Source organism: Struthio camelus, chromosome 6 (assembly GCF_040807025.1).
Source record: "Struthio camelus isolate bStrCam1 chromosome 6, bStrCam1.hap1, whole genome shotgun sequence".
NCBI classification, from domain to species: domain Eukaryota; kingdom Metazoa; phylum Chordata; class Aves; order Struthioniformes; family Struthionidae; genus Struthio; species Struthio camelus.
In genome coordinates, this window is record NC_090947.1 from 8,574,517 (window position 1) to 8,589,386 (window position 14,870).

The window sequence follows — 14,870 nt, forward strand, 5'->3', positions numbered from 1 at the left end:
AGTTCCTCATGTAGCTCTTCAGGAAGCTCTAGCTCCACGTGGTTAGCCCAAGGCTTTCCTCTGTCCAGTAGTTTGAGTTTCTTTAAAGCTTTTGAGAGAAATCTGTTACTTGAGAGCATTTCCATGGAGGGTAGAAAGCGGCTGTGGAATCCTGTTAGTGTTTTTCTCTATTTTACATTACCTTCCAGGTGACACAGCAGCCTACCTCGTTCCACGCCGCTAAGCAGCGATTGGAGGGTAGATCAGAAACAGTTAGTATAAACGATGGTAGTCCTGGTGGAAAGGGGTGGCGTCTCCAAAGCTGAGGAGCTCTGCCAGGTCAGCAGAAACTGGAGCAGTATCTTGGTAGAGTCTGCAAGGAAGCAAGGTGAGGGCTAGCTAGGAAGCTCGCAGAAACCCGCTGGTGATCATTGCAGTGCCTTTGGCCTGGAGCCTGGGGAAGGGGGATGCGCCTCTTCCCTGTCCTGAGGCCCTGAAAGTCAAGAGGCCAAGAACTAATGAGTTATTAGTCAACTGCTGATACTGGGGGAAGGATCAGCAGCCTGGAAACACAGCTCTGCAGGCTGCCTTTTGATTAAAAATCCTACTTGTCTCCCAGGTAACCTGAACAGCATGCATAAGAAAAGGTAAAGAACTCAACTATGTTTTTACCATAAACTTGGCCAGAGTTGTTGTTTGGACTACAAGCCCCTTGTCATAAATTACTGTTTTGTGTTTGACTTCTATTAGGGTGGCTTACTTAAAATTAATTCTAATTTCAAGTGCAGTTATGAGGAAAAAATAATTTTACTCTCTCCACCCATGATGATAACTTCTGTTTTAATATCCTGTACCCTTGGTCTTTGGCAAACTCCCCTCTGCCTCCTAGCGGCTCTGAAAGGTATGAGCTTCCCCTAGTCTAGCGCTCTCCTACTGTGTGAGGAGAAAAAGGTGTCTGTTTTTCAGCTCCTCCGAAGCCTCTGAATCCTTGCGCGGGGAATACCTGGAGTGCGTGCAGTCACTGACACCTGAACTTCTGGGGGCAAGCCTTATGAAAATTGCATTTTGGTGGTGGTTTGCCGCTGTGCCACGGGGCCACGAGCGGGAGCTGACCGAACGGAGCCTTGCCTTTGCGGGCTCGGGGCGCTCGTCTGCGTGCTCTGGCTGAACGTGGCCCTGGTTTAATTTTTGGAGAGCTCTTTATGACCAGGAAAGAGAAAACTGTGTGAGAGAAGAGAGGCAAACTTTTTGTCTCCTAAGCTTCTCTTTTTTCAGTTTGTGTTAAAGTGGATCGTGACCACCCTTGGGTTTGCTAAGTCCGACTCCCACTCATTTTTGCAGAGTGGTGTGGGGTGTTTTTGTTTTGTTTGTTTGTTTTTTATAAAGAGCTTTGGGCGTCCAGATCTTTAAATCTGGAGTGAAGTTATTTTGGGAGCCTTCTTAAACACCGTTGTTGAGCTCTACAGAGTGTGTCCTGCTGAATTGCTAATGAAAAGCTATTTATTTTATGTTGGATAAGGACCCATGAGACACGTTTTCAGTTCAAAGTAAACACTTGGTCTCCTGGAAAGAAAATAATTTGCATAGAGGATAATGACTCAAGTCAGTATGAATACACGCATATTCGCGTCAGGAATTTTTGTGTGCCTCTTTTTCTGTTTTTGAAAAGCCTAGGAAGCCTTAAACTGTAGTACGCTGTTAAATAGGGTTTACCTGGAGAAAGTGACCGAACGTTTGCTCTGGTGTAGCCGCAGATTAGCTGACAGCCGTGTGTGTGCAGAAACGTACTCTGAGCAGCAAGAACATCCCTTTCTTAATAGGGTATTTGTGTTATGAAAATCTTTCATAAACATAGACAGAGAGTTGAATCAATAACTCGATTAGCAGTTTCTACCAGCTTGAACATGCACGTATTTCAGATGGTTAGAATAACGTCAGTGAACAAGGCAATGTGGCAGTGGGAAAGCAAATACGATTCTGCTGTGAATCCCCTCAAGTGCTTATAGTAAAGCCAGGAAAGCATGAATTCCCCTTTACAGGGTCTGCTGAGACCTTAGTGACTAGGGAGGGCAATAGTCATGTTTATTTTTCTAGAGGAGGCTAAAACACTTGACTGTTTTGTGACTCCAGCCCGATGACTCTTCTACTTTGATTTTCAAGCTTTTTGAACCTAATTAATGATGATTCGTGAAAACTGAAGTGCTTTGGAAAAAAAATTCTTTTAGCTGGAAGAATTTTACTTATTTCTTCCTGTACTGTTTGAATAGTTCAGTGCACTTCTGAACAGTGGAGCCTGGTATATAATTCACTTTGAGGTATTTTGATAGTAAAAATGCTTTACGTTTCTGAGTAAATCACTATATCATTTGTAATCAAGAGTAGAGAATAGATGAACAAACTTCTCTCTGAAAGATCGCATTGGAAATTCGCAAATAATGATCCGAATAATCTGAAGTCATTTATTGCCTAGACATGTCACTGTTTGCAAAATATTTGAGCTATTACAATCAAAATTAAACTGGGTCGTAAGTATGAAGATGTTTTTAAAAAAAAAAAAACAAAAAAAAAAACCCAAAGCCTCAGATCCTATTTCTGTTATTTTACTGAGTGATAGGAATCTGTTAACTGAATTCAACTTCTTGATTAAATGTATGCAATATTTTTATAATTAACCAATATGAGTTTTAGCTTAATTAGTATAGGTAAGAAAGCATACTCAGTATTGTAAACTGTATTCAGTACAACAGAACTATTTCCTTTTCCTTCAATGCTTGTCTTAAAGAAGATAGTCTCCTTAAAAAAATGTTGCAATAAAGATAATTATCATTGTTCAGAGGGGAGACTTTAGCAATCTACGTTTTTATAGCTGAACGTTACAAGAGTTTGCATCAAGTAATTGTCCAACAAACACTTAGGACATTGAAAATCGACCTTTTAAATGAGGAAGGTTTCAAAATCCAGTGAACAAAAGCAATTGTAATATCGCTTAAGGATAAGAACATTCCTGTTATGTTCTGAATGTTTGTTATTTTGCCTATGCATTTAAATAGGACATGTTTGTATTTGAATAGCATGTACCAACGTGTGGTTAGTAGAACAAGAACAGTTGTGAGATCTTGTCCGCTTACAAATGCGTTTACCTTCAAGTGAGACGCAACGTACATGGATACGTATATAGCTGTTACTAACCTTGCAAATACCATTTTCTCAGCAGTGATATTGTGAATTCCACCTCTCAACTGGAAAACCTTAAAATAGTATGTTTAATTTTGTTGTGAATCTTGAATGTGATGTCAGCGTTTAACTTGTTTACTAAGAAACTAAGAAATTTAACATGAAATTATGCTGTGGGCAACTAATGCTAGGGTAAAAAATGACTGAAACTTGCAACACGTAGATCATCCTTGTAAGGAGTATAATGAGCAAGGCAGCAGTAGGATGTCTGTTATGAACTGATTGCTGAAATGAGTAATTGTCACTGAAGGGGCTTTTTGTTACTGCCGGAGCTGTGACTATCTCTGGAAATTTTACTCTTAGTTTCATTGTTTTCAAAGTAATGGTACACTAAGATGTCAAGTCAAAATATTTTTTTTTCTAGTCCTTCTTTTCTGATAGCTCATTGAGAATGTCTCTTTCTGGAGCTGAAGTGTTTGGAACCACCACACGTCTCTGAAAGTTTCTGCCTATTTCAGAATTTCGTCTCTCGTTGATCTCCTAAGAGAGCATAGCTTGATAGAAAGTTTCTTCTTCAGTTGCGGTAGCCTCCTTAGTCTGGTTTGCCTTTCCAAACAGCCCTTGACCCTAGAAAATGCACAACCCACAGTGCTGCTGTGAGCGGCAGTGCCCCTTCATGCTCTTTTATTAATGAGTATGATAACACAAACTATGTGAAACAAGCCAATTGCTAAGTAATTTTTGAAGATTTTGGTTACATTCCTGTTGCACTCCTATTAATCTTCTCTCTGTTCCCTCTCCTTCTGATCTTTTTTTCTTCTTTTTCTTTCCTTTCTCTCCCTCTTCTCAAATTCTATGCGTAAAAGAATCACGACGCTTAGGAGCTTTCTTTAGGTATGTGCTTTCTTTAGGTCAAGGTCAGCTGCAGTACACTTACTCTTCTGAAGTGTTCTGAAGCAACTGCTTGGAAAGTTAGGACACTGCAAAGAAGGTAGAAGGTATTGATTTTTCTCTTATTTCAAAGAGGTATGTATGCGTTATTGTATTGTACTAGAAATCCCTGGGAGTATCATCTGTCGACAGAATTGGTAACAAACTACTAGTAGGGACTGATAGCATTAGCTTATCATTAGAGGCAACCCTTTCCTCGTCATGGTGACAAACCAGTTTTGTAAGCTTACTCTTACCTTTCTGGAGCCTGACATACAAACTGTCAGAGGCAGGGCAAATAATGCAGTCTCACTAAACTAGACATTGGTAAGAATAGGACTCTTGGCAGTTGGAAATACTGAATGTTTTTCTGCATAGACAGAAACACAGTGTGAGAACTGTATGATGTGTGGCAACGTCCCAAGATTTATCGAGCCTGTCTATTCTAGTGAAAGTTGTCATGTGTGTTAGGCTGTACAGATGGTTTTATACTTTCTGATGGATTATAACAATTCAAGTATTCTTTAAGTTTCTTTTATTCTTATTCCCTATGTTTTGTCCCATCGTCCCTTAATTTCCTCTTAAAAAATAATCAAAGCCATTAAAAAACAGCAGATTCATACGCTATGATTGAGTAAATATGTCCAAAGGAAAAACTATATTTTTGTGCCTGATATAGACTGTCGAATGGGCGAGAGAGAAAAAGTAGCTTGGTAGACCTTGTTTTGGGTTATGGTTATTTTTAATCATTCAGCACCTTGAATCTAACTGATATCATTGAAGTTATTGAGTTGAATGAGACTGGTTACATCTACAGATAGAAAGCAGAGTTGCAGAAGAGGACCTAGTGGCCCAGGCGAAAAACGAGCTGAACGTGAGTCAGCAGTGTGCCTTTGCAGCTAAGATGACTAAATTCATATGTGGCTGATTAGCAAGCGAGTAGCCATCAGGTCAAACGAAGTGATTCTTCCCCTCTATACAGTACTTGTAAACTTTGATATGTTTTCCAGATTCCATTTTAAGTTTAATTTCTTAGTTACAGGTCGAGAGTGCTTTTTATCATCATAAGTTATTGCCTTGTATATGAAGAGCTGTGCAAATACTTAGAAATTACGTGTTCTGATCTTGCTGAAATGATGTAATGTCTCTTTACTGCAGTTTCCTTTGTTTTAACTTTCTGAGAATTTTCAGGTATGTATACCTGGGGGGACTCTGCTTGCCTAAATTTTGTGTTCCTTGTATTTTTTTTCCTTAAATTCTCAACTGCATAGAAATTGTTGAAAGTAGACCTGGCAGAGTCCTGAAGACCAGTGACTTCTTCAAGCATTTGTAGCCAAGGCAGGTCATAAAGAGAGCGTTTGGGACAAGTTGGTCAAAAAAACGGGCAATGGCTTCCCTAATTTCACGTTTTTCCCAGCTCCGCTTCTGTCCTGTGGGCTTCTAGATCCAGATCAGATGTGACTGGAGCGGGGAACAACAGGAGCAGGGAGCAGCCCCTCGTTGTTCCCCACCTCAGCCTCTTCCTCTCTTCTACAAAGCCGTAAAGTGTTCCGGCCGCCTTAAATGGCACCCTCGGCGATCGCAGCCAGTTAGTGGGGATTTGGGGAGAGTTAACAGCCTACAAACACACGTGTGGGCGTGCTGAAAAGCAGGCAGAGGGTATGAACGCAGCGGGAAGGAAAGTGTCGGAAAGAAAGGCAGAAGGCAGTGTGAATGTACCTGCCTATGACCCCCTCTTGCGTGGTACTGCCCTGGCTTGATTAGTGCTTATTTGTTCCCACTTAGGGTTCCTAAGAAAGCTTGTTGAAAAGGGCTAGCGGTGAAGAGCGTTACGAGTCCAAGGGCTGCTCAGTTTATTCTCGTAGCTTTGTCAGTAAGAGATGGTGCAGTTTCCTGGAGAGGGCTGCTGAATAGTTCTGAAAGGGAAGGTGCCTGCAAAAGCAGACATGGGCTGCGGGAGCTGCTCGTGGCGCAACAGGGACTGGGAGCAGCTTGGGCCCTCTTCTGCTGCCTCTCCGCCCTGTGGGCTTGCTTTTCCATGTGTGGCTAAGAATATTGCTTGTTGTTGTGGATCCTTTGTTCTTCGCCTACGGAGTTGGGTTAAATTGTTAATTTAGCATCAAAGTACTGTTTTAAGTTAGATAAGACTCTCTAATTCATTTTATGAAAGTGAACATTTATCAACACTTACGCACAATATTAGTAACTGTGACATCGCTTTCCTTTTCTAAGGATAAAGTGACTTATTTCAGATATCATGGCACAGTAAACTTAAGCTTTTCAAAGATAGATTACAGTAAGTGCGTTTGACAAGCATGTTTATAATAACTAATGCACTCTTTGCTACAAATAACTATATTTTATAGCACTGTTTTAAGTGAACTCTCCAAAATCAGCTCATCTTCTGTACATACAGTCACCATATAGGTGAAAGTACTCAGCTGCAAGGTAAATGTAAAGGAAATAATCACTCTTGCGTTTTACCGTCCTCCTTCTGTTTGTTTTTACTTGGATAGAGGAAGAATACGAACAAAGGGTGTTTCTTATCTAGCAAAACTCAGAAGCCGTTTCACAGGAAAACATAATGAGTATGACAGCCTACAAATAGCATTGAACATGAATCTCCTTATACAAGAAAGGAGAAATGTCCTTTGGTGTATTTACTTCAATCAACGCTAATAAGGCTTGTTTTATGTGTTTATGCATCCACCGTCATAATTGTAAATCCTTGACATTTTAGCACGAGCATTTATATCTGCCAGGGAAGCTACCCAGAGTCAACCTTCGAGGGATGTCCGTATTGTTACTATGGATCTCCATAACAGCACTCAAGTAGTTACTAAGTGGCTTAAAAAATTACCTCTCCTTCATGCTTGAAGGGCTCATCAAACTTTGCCACAAATATCACTGTTAAGTACCCAATCAGCTGCATTGTTTGAAGTACAGTCGCGTGTGCTGACGAAGGAGTAGGTTGGACAGGAAAAAGCAAATATGTAAGGTCTCGTCAATCAGGTAGAATTTTTGCCATGACCTTTCAGAAACGTTTGCCTGTTCAGCCGCGGTGAAGTAACAAGAAGATAGGGATGTGTTTTGCTTTGGTCGTGCACAAAAAATAGTTAACTTTTCAGGCACGATCAGTTTTAGATTTGGTAAGTAATGAGTAAGACGACGAACCTCATATTTGTTGGGAAAAAAATCTGGTTAAAATGTGAAGGTTGGAAGCAATCGGTATCTTACGCACCGGGCAAACTTTTACAGTTTAGCTGTAATTTGAAATGCACAGCCTATTTTATCAAGAATGACGTTGTTTAAAATATCACCTCTGGCCACTCTAAAAAGTCGTGTGCCCATTTCGAGTGAAATGCATCTGTTTGGAGCGTTTGCCAGTATTGAGGACGTCCAGGGGCCCTGTGCACTTCAGCAAACTAAAAGCTGCAGGGCTCTACCAGTCAGAGCCTCAGCTATTTCCCCGGTGGATCTTTGTTTCTGGCCTCTGCTCTATTTGTTTGACTGTGCCAAAATAGCTGCTTGTGAGGCTGCGTCGTCACCTGGGTCAGGGATCCCTCCGTACCAGCAGTGCTCTCCTTTCCCTTTCTGCAAAAAGAGTCGGGGGTTAGGCTGGGTCTGGTGTCTCTTTAGGTATGCTCCTTCTCTTCCTTTTCCTTGTTTGCCTTGGACAGATTGAAAACATTTGAGAACAGAAGCTACCAGTGTTTGTGCTTTGTACCGCAGGGTGCTGTTCTTGGCTACCTTTAGGTCATACCAGGAGAAATATGAATAATAAGAATCAGAAAAATGTCAGGTGCTCTTTGGAAGATACTCTGGTGTAGTTGTGGCATGTAGGTAAACAAGATGGGCTAATCACCATAGCTTTTATATAATGTATTTGTAATTTGTTTTCATATGTAGGTGTGAATGAAGGCTGCCATATGCTGTGTATATTGGTACTTTTCCTTGACAGCCTTTATTTGAAGTTAAAGAGATTCCAAGACAAATTCTGTTACGCAAGGAATATCATTTCAAATGTTTACCAGTATATGCCAGAAGAATACCTTGGCAGAACCGTGAAGGCAGGCTGTAGAGTTTCAGGAAAGCTGAGAAATAAAACCACCCTCTTGTCCGTATTTGAGGTAGCCTTATTACGTTAGTTCTGTCTGTGTTGCGCTATTGCCGGACTTTAATCTTTCAACCATTTGATTGGGAGTCCTTCATAACTAATGCGTAAAACCTCATTTTTACGTTAATGAGTTTGTGGAGCCCTGGAAGAGTTTCCACGGCGACTTTGTGAAGGTTTTTTTGTTCAAGATGTGCATTTTAATATTTCTCCCTGCCTTATTCTAAAGTGTTCTTATCCCTTTGTGGGCAGAAGTAGAAAGTATCCCCTGAGCCCACAGAAGAGTGAGTTAGGATGATGAACTTCAGAAAACTGAAGAAACGTTGTCCTTGCTGCTGTGTTCAGATTTCATGATATGAACATACGCGTGTACTCTGCATTGTGCTTCTTGTCACCTTGTGGAAACTGTGACGTGAGCAGTGGATCCAACTTGGATAACTGATGCAATCATTAAAAGCTGTGGAAGTCTGAGGGGAGGTGTTAACTCAGTGATGGAGTGATGGGTTGACATAACTTTGCTTTTGTGAGGCTGAGGGTGCAGTTTGATCAGCTCAGCCGTAACATCAACGGTACTCACTGTTGAAAGAGGTGGTCCGGCTGCACACTACCCCTCTCTTTCATGTTGCTTTCCCAGGCCAGCCTTGCACTTGCTGTACCCTGTGTTCTGGGGTGCTTTGCGGAGCCTGAGGAGCTGAAGGATTCGGAGCTGGTTTTCTGCCTGGTTTAGTTCCCTGAACCATCTCAAAACGGATCTAGCAAGATCTAGGAGTAGAAACGAGTGGTTGGGGAAGGGGGAAAAGTCAGACCATGGCTGCCTCAAATAGATGTCCGATTGTGAATTTAAGATAGCCTGAGGCAAACAGCTGACTGAGGAGGTAACTTTTTCTCTACCTTGTGTTGGTGCTGGGGCTTGACTGTCCCCGAGGGTGGCAGTGAGGAACTGCCCTAGCCCAAAGCACTTTGCCAGTGGAAAGGAAGAGGCGGGGGCTCTCATCCCTTTGTGCCTCCATCTCGCGGAGGCCACCCCCAACTGCTGTCAAACTGCTGCCTTCCTCTATTTATTGCTGTGGGACTTTTTTTTTTTTTTTTTTTTGCAGGGACATAATAGCTGGGAGAGTTATCTTATTTTTGATTTCAAACTTTACTATGTTCTGCCATGAGCATGTTGCATATAGAAACACTGTGTGTGTTTCTGCCTTGCTCTCGGATCCCTGAATTTGGGATCCATAGGATTTCATCTTTTATTTGCCCATGCATGTGCCTGACAAAGAGGTAATGCGATTTCATGCCGAACTTCGTTTTCTGTTGTAACCTGAGCCATCGTTTCTCCGTGTGTCACGAAGTTCAATGAATTAGTAATTGAGCTAATAATTTCCCCCCTCTGGACAGCTCTTTGAGGTGGGAGTGTTTCCTGTGAAAAGATACAAAATGAGAAAATTCACAACACTTTTATAAGTAACAATCACTCATAGGAGCACTGGCTGCCAGAACTATGGATACGGTTAGAAAATTAAAGGTGCTTATTTTGATGAACGCTTGCAGTCATGAACAGGAAGTGTCAGTATTGAAGCAAACACGTGTAAAGAAAACTGAAAGACTTTGCTAGCCTTCATTGTCTATAGTGAGGGAAAATATAAGTAAAAGTTGTGAATGTGGAAAAGTTGATTAAGAGGACAATTTTTCCATCCAACTTGAAAGAAAAATTTACTGGAAGTTGGATGTTTAACTCCTTTTTGTGTCTTTGAAAATATCATTCCCATTATTGGAAATCTGATCTATTTAAGTGTGGACTGATGCTAGCCTGGGACTGGGAACTTTTTCTCTCAGTGATTTTTTTATCCTGACAGTAGTTGAAAGCTGCTGGAGTTGAAAACAAGCTTTCATTTTATCGTTTCTTTCTCAATACCTTGCATATGTTCAAGGTGTTTGGGGTTAGAAAGGAAATAGTGGTGTCTTCTCTCTTAGTCAGCCTGGAAAAGCTATTAAAATGTACCGTTTTTAACCTTGTTAACAGTAAACTAACTGCTAAAAGCATGGCTTGAAAAGAAATAATTATGCAACTTTTATTGGAAATGGTGTACAGGGCTACAGAAGGCCAGTTGTTTTTGATTTTGCAGATGAGTGCTTTAGAACAGACTTGCGAAGTTCTGCATTCATTCAAAGGTGATAATTTGTGTTTCTTTGAAATTCTGAAACTCCATAAAATTGTTTTCATTTAATTGTGCTTAATTAACATTAGAAACTGTTGCAATTCTAATTTACAGGAACTTATTTTTTTATTGCCTCCTGTGTGTATGATATATATTCCAGTAGATAACGAAAACAGTTGCAATGTATGTATGCTAGCTGTACGTTCAGAGCGTAGTCCTGTATCCCCATGCAGATGGGGTGAAAACAAAACTGCTAAAGGTTATGCTGTGGAGTAGGGTGCAACTAGTTTTGGAAGGACTGATGACAGCCCTTGGAAAACGTACCGTTTCATCTGAGAACAGGGATGCAGGAACGCTTTTATCTGGGTTTTTTAAAGGAAACATTCCATCAGTTTCCAGTGATTTCTGCAGGTGAAACATTTTGCTACTTTGCGTTCAGTCCCTTTCACCCCATAAGGTCATTTGTCTGTTAGTTGTTCTTGTTTGTTTGTTTTGAGAGTTGATGTTAGCTGGATGTGTGTGTTGCTCTGTGTTTGGGAATAGTCGTGTAATTTGATTTTACTTTTCTGTAGGCTCCATAATTGGAATAGCAATAAAATATTGAAAGAGCTGTACCACTGGACGCCATGCAAAACTAAAATTTGACCTTATTAAATTGCCTGGTGGTAATTTTGTCACGTTTACGATCAACAAAAATGCTAATAAAATAAACGGTTTGTTGCTGTCTGATGTTGTGACTATGTAAACAACAGTAAGGTGGGTTTTAGTAGCCTGAAATAACATGGAGAAGTGGTAAGTTTTGATAACTTACTGATTGTCTAGGTAGGTTGTTAGTCTAACGCCTTTTAATAGAAATCAAAACAAACGTGTTGCTGCCATTTCCATTATACAGAAATATAGTTATCTTTGGCAAATAGTCATATGTTCCGTTTTTTTACAATTTACTTAACCGCTTAAGTACAGCGAGCGTGCAACGCCTGACGAGAGTAGTGGGATAACTTGCGTAGTTTACAACTTTATAGAGTAGTATCTTGATGTGCTTTAGAAAAGAAAAGCTGATGACATACTGAACTCTCAATGTTTATAAATATTAGTAAAGGATAAACTAGTATTGGAAAGTGTACTTTTATTTTATAATATATTAGTATGGGATTTCTTAATGCATCTTGAAGATGTTTTCTCTTGTGTCAGGAGAGGTTTGCAGTCTATTCCAATGAAAGAATTTCCCATACTGGAAACAAGAAGTCAATTACTACAATTATTTTTGAATAGCTGATTTACATAACCTTAATTGTATTCATTCCCTTTGAAAGCCTGGAGCTGGTATTTATGATGCTTTGATTGATTAGTAGCACGTTTATAATGTTAGAGTTGTTACCAATAAGGTTCTCCTGTAACTGCAGTCTTGAGTAGTTCTCTCCTGAATAAACATTTTGGAAAATAAATGGCTGTTTATCTCATTGGTGAGGAAAGACATTAAATCTTTCAGTTACCAATATATGCGGTACTAGAAATATTTCCTTTCTGCACACTGAAAAAAAAAAAAAAAGGAGTTTAAATCTAGATCGTGTTACTTAATTGATGGTGTTCTCCATACCAGAAAGAAATACGTTTTCCTTGGTTTTTTAATCTGTCAAAATAGTGCCTAGATGTAGACTAGGGAACTGCAGGCTTTTCACTTAAGTCACTCCAGGAGCAATGGTGGTAAGAAAGAGCTCTGCCCCGTGCCGGGCGGGAGGCCGCTGTGCTTCAGCTCCCACGTGGCTTCCCGCAGAGGCAGCTGTGGCAGGGGTTTGCCGCTGCCCTCGCAGCCCTGTGCCGAGGAGGGCAGCGGCCGGGCCTGCACTGCGCCCTGCCAGCGCCAAGGCAAACGTGGGAGCGGAGCACTGGAGTGCCTCGGGGTCGGCGCTGGGAGGGTGGTGGTCCCTGGCTGTGCCGTCTTTCCTGAGCCTGCTGCAGGGGTTTGGTGGAAGGGCCCTGACCTGACTGTCTCCATCAGCTGAGTTTGCTTGGTAGGTGGATAGGCGCCAAAGCCACTTCAATGTTCAGGCTTGGAACAGTCTCCAAACCATTTGCAACTCTTCCATGAAATTATGAAGGTGAAGAACTGGATTTTCTGTCCATTTCTGGTCACTCGACTGGGTTTTTGTGGTGGTGGTTGTTTTGGGGCTTTTTTTGCATGTTACATTGCCTGAACCAAGGTCATTCCAACTGAAACCTGTTGGTTCTTGGGGAGCCAGAGAAATTATTGGTGTATAGCAGTAATTTAGTTCGCCCCTCTGCGTCGACTGGTAGGCGAGCTGCCGTATCTCTCAGACGACAGAAATCTGCCTGTGGTCTGTCTTATTCCTCTCTTTGCTAAAATAGTTTACTAGTATTGTTCCTGCTAAAGCTTCATTTGTCCTTTAGGGAAGCTGAGGATATTTACAGTGCTTAGAAACCTGAACAGGCAGTGCAGTGTGCAGTAACATTATAACATACGTGAACCTGCAAGAGTGGCCATGCAGGGGCGGACTAGTGCTCTTGTCTCTGTTAGCAAGCAGTGGCAAATACTTAAAGCATGTAAGAACAGGGTAATGCTAAAGTAAATCTGCAGCTGGTTTACCTTTCTGGTTTTCACTACTACATGTTTTAGAAGCTTTTGAATTTGCAGTGGTGCTTGCGTGTTTCTGTTCAATAGTTCTCACTGAACTTTTCCATCGGGTTGTCCGATTCCTGCTTGGGCCAGTCCCTGTCTCTGGCCTCTGCAGCCCTCTGGGGCAGGAGGAATACTGCAGTATAGTACAGTACAGTATTCACTGTGCTAGGGCGCGAAACTGCGGAGAAACCGTGCTTGGGGCAGTGGGAAGATTCACGTGTTTGTTGCCATCAAATCACAGCAGAGCTCCCTTTGCTCTGTCCCACGTTGCACGCGCTCCAGTGAATTTCATGTCGAGTAGTATCTTCGGCACTTGCAGCCAGTTGGCCTTATACAGTATCAAAGTCTCTCTTCTGTGGTAACTGCTACTTCGTCAGCAATTGTTTCCACAGAAAAAGCGAGATTGAGAGCAAAAAAACCTTTGTAGAGGTGAACCACAGTTGTGAAACTGCATGAATCGTGATAGACTTCTGCTCTTACAGTTAGAATCAGCTTTTCCCTAAGGTCAATATTGGCAGTCCTTTAAAAACGAACAAGAAAAGACTCCATAGTTATCTAGTTGGAACTGGAGAAGACTGTGCCATGGTCTGTCCATGCCTGGCTTTAAATCCTCCTTTTGGCTCTGTGTTGTAGCTGTGAGGAATAGCAGTGGTCTGCTGATGAGCGCAGTAGGAATACCTGGGCAGTTGCCTTGTAATGCAGTAATAAAGTAGAGAGAGAGTTGTCTTTGTTACTGGAATTACTCTCCCGTAAGCTTTGGAAAATGCAGAACAAGCTGTGTGTTACGAGCTGTTTGTGTGGCCGTGGAAAGGAAGCGGGCTCCATAGGAAAAAGGAGGGCAGGCTTTCTACCTAATTATTTAAGGGGTTTTGTGTGCCTCTGAAATATGCATTGGTAAATATGAGCTGATGTATTTCTAGCAACCAAATTATAAATGAGCCGGAAGACCTGAAAATGTCAATTTGTTCCTTAGAAGCACTTCAGGATTTTTCTCTTAGTGTTCATTCTTTTTCCTCTCATACGTTCATTTCTTCCCTTAGGCAAATGGGTTCCTTTAAATGTTTGTCTCTGTTTCAGTACGCTCACAGGATATGGTTTTTGACACACGTCTTGGGAGTGTCAGAGAAGATTTGATGTATTAATAACTTCATAGAGTGTGTACACGTACCTTAAAAAATGAGGGGAGGGGGAGAGAGAAATAAATCAGTCCTTTAAACTTGTTTTATACAGCTATCTAAACATTACCTAACAATTTGTGTATGATGTAGTCTTTTGGAAGTCAGGATGAGCTAAATAAAACTGTTAGTAAATCAGGAGGAGTTCAGAAAAAGTGCAGTAAATGCCCACCCTGAGATGAAGAAGTCATCCTGTGCTCAGTAGGCCAAGCGTTTGCTATTGCACGGCGTGGGAGAACTGTGCTGCTTACAGGCCTGAGGAATCAGGTGGGGAAACTACTTGAGTGGCTGCTGTCATCTCCTTTCCTCTTGGAGCGGGCTCTCAGGTGCCAGCTCTCTGGTTTGTTGGGATCAGTGGGTCTTCTGATCTGCTTAGATTCATGGGGAATTCGCCTCCCCCCGCCCTGACCCAGGAACTGTAACAGCAATTTACATCTAGCCACACAACCGAGATAGCTGTTGGTAAAGCTCTATCTGATGTGTGTTATCTGATTGCTTTGTATTAGTAAGGACCGAGAGGAAGTTGCTTGTATAAGGCCGGGTTAATTTGGTCTGAAACAGGCATGAATTGGAGGCTTAGGGAGACTCTGTACTCTTGTCACCATGCCGGAAATAATTTATCCTTGAGATGCAACTTAACAGTTCTGTCTGCTCGCTCAGTGTAACTTCCACGTTTGGGTCGGTCAGTCCTTAGTCTCAGTGGGTCGGTC

At 41.6% G+C, this 14,870-nt stretch overlaps 1 protein-coding gene across 6 annotated transcripts in view; it reads left to right on the forward strand.

Moving 5' to 3' along the window:
• Positions 1-14,870, forward strand: part of PARD3B (par-3 family cell polarity regulator beta) — a 437,068-nt gene that overhangs the window by 131,226 nt on the left and 290,972 nt on the right. The gene's annotated exons all lie outside the window — the stretch shown is intronic.